Source organism: Saccopteryx leptura, chromosome 11 (genome assembly GCF_036850995.1).
Source record: "Saccopteryx leptura isolate mSacLep1 chromosome 11, mSacLep1_pri_phased_curated, whole genome shotgun sequence".
NCBI classification, from domain to species: Eukaryota; Metazoa; Chordata; class Mammalia; order Chiroptera; family Emballonuridae; genus Saccopteryx; species Saccopteryx leptura.
The window spans coordinates 34,873,524-34,875,847 of record NC_089513.1 but is presented as its reverse complement, the minus strand read 5'-3'; positions in this window follow the sequence as shown (position 1 = coordinate 34,875,847).

The following is a 2,324-nucleotide window of genomic DNA, read 5'->3' as shown; positions in this document are numbered from 1 at the left end:
TAGGATTATCTAATAATGTAACATAGACTCAATGATTTCTACTGAGTGGTTAGTTTCCCACCATATTTTACAAGTTGTTGTCTTCCTGCCAAAGTGTCAGATGTTTTACATAATCCACACTACCACTGTCATGTAAAGTAGAGCAATAATAAGACACCTCTGAAAGGTTTTGTCTGGCACAGATATGTGCAGAAGCAAATTGCTAATGGAGATCATTTCAGCGGTGCAGAAACAGTAAGAGGAAAGACTGCCTGTTATATAATGGCTGAGGGACAAAGTCCTCAGCAATTGGTTAAAAAGAAGTTATGGAAGCTTACCCTCTGATGCTGTTGTGTATCAGAACAGGATAGGTATAGACGAAGGGCTATAGAGACACTAGAGAATGACAAAAAATATGGAAACTCAAAAAGAAGAGGCTCCAGGCACACTGAGATTGTGTCCAACGCTACCCTTGGCATGGGAGAATTGCAGCCCCAATCCACCTTCGTCATCTCTCATTTGTTTCATGTCAGTCAGTCATTCTTAACTAACCCCTTCTCTTGGAATTATTAAATCACCGTCCCCAGTAAGCACTCGCTGTCAGACTCTCCAGTTTGGAGCAGGGAGGTAACTTCCTTTGACAATTATTTTTGCTATGAGCCATGTTTAAAGTTTGCTTTTCGGCTTCCTCCATAATTTCATTTGTGACAGCTTCTAGAATGTGCAATAATTCTGCTCTATACACCCTGCCCCAGCCTTCTTCCTCTTTTCTTTCTCCTTTCCTTTCTCTTGTCTCCTGCTCTCACAACTGGGGTGATCCTGGTGTATACCTCCCGAATTTCATCCTATAATTGGTAGTTAGCAGGGTGGCTGGCGTCTTGGGTGTCCTCCTACAATCGGTAGTTAGCAGGTGGCTGACGTCTTAGGTGTCCTCCTACAATCAGTAGTTAGCAGTGTGGTGATGCCTTAGATGTCATCCTATAATCGGTAGTTAGCAGGGTGGCTGACGTCTTAGGTGTCCTTCCACAATCTGTAGTTAGCAGGTGGCTGACGTCTTAGGTCAGGTGTTAATGCTGTTAGGAAGCTGTTGTCTGTAGCCGAGGGTTTTGTTATGTGGTGTGTGGCACAGAACAATCTGTTATATACATATCTCCATCCAAAGACTACACCGAATTTTCTCTGTGGTTCCACAGAAGATGCAGCAGAATCAGAAAGACTAGTACTAATCTCAAATCCTTACAGGAAACAAGAGGCTGAGTAAAGGCCCCGACTGCCTTAAATTTAATTACCTTACATATTTCATACCGGAGAATAATTTTATTAAATATTATAGGGAAAAAAAACCCATCTGCCCCATTTGACTTTCATCTTTAATTCATGGGGAAAAAAATCTCCATTTGATATGCTTGAAGGAAACAGCCCACATGGTTTCAACATGATCTATCCATGTTTACCAGCATAAAGAAAGGGCTGGGTCACAAAGTCTGCTGACACATGGGCCTGGGTGTCACTTCACCCTGCAAGCTCTCATCCAGATCTTTGCTTCTCACTTTGGTTCTGTCCTGAGTGCTGTGACTAAAGTGATTTCAGTGAGCTGAAAGACAAATGTGGAGTCAGGCTATTGCTTTTCTACTATCTATTTTCCTTAATACCTGATGGACAATCCCAAAATAAACAATATATTAAAGTCTTACATTTTTTTCATGATGGAAAACATTGAAATGACACTTTATGATAATTCTGCATTTTATGTCTTTTTAATGACAAAGTCATCTAGTATTTTTGCCTTGGAACTACTCTAGACATATAGATTTTCATTTTAGCATGCAGTGTTACAAAAAAAAATTTAAATGTTTATAAAGAGAAATCATTCAAGAACTAAAAGAGAATTTGATATAATACATTTTCTATCAAGAGTCATCTTATGAGAGACCTAATACTGCTATGATTGAGTTTTTAAAGTCATTAATGGGGAGAGATTTTTGTCTAAATAATTTCAAAATGGAATAGGCAACCAAGGAGAGAGCTTCTAGAAAGTAGACATTTTTAGGGGAAAATAAAGTATCCCCTTCAAAGTCCTAAGAGCTTGGTTCTTAATAAGAATGTTCAATTACCTTTTGGACAGTGTTAATTCATTTAAATATTTGGATATATTATTCAAACCATACTGTCCTTCAAAGTTGATGTATCACTAGGCTACATTATATTATGGGAGTTAGAAGACCAACATAATATAAGGCCTTCAAGTTTTGTGTTTGTAATGAGAAGTTTATGGAGACACAGTTTTCACTAATGTTCTCTGCATGCATATCTATTTGAAAAAATAAACTGAGGTAAAGATCAAT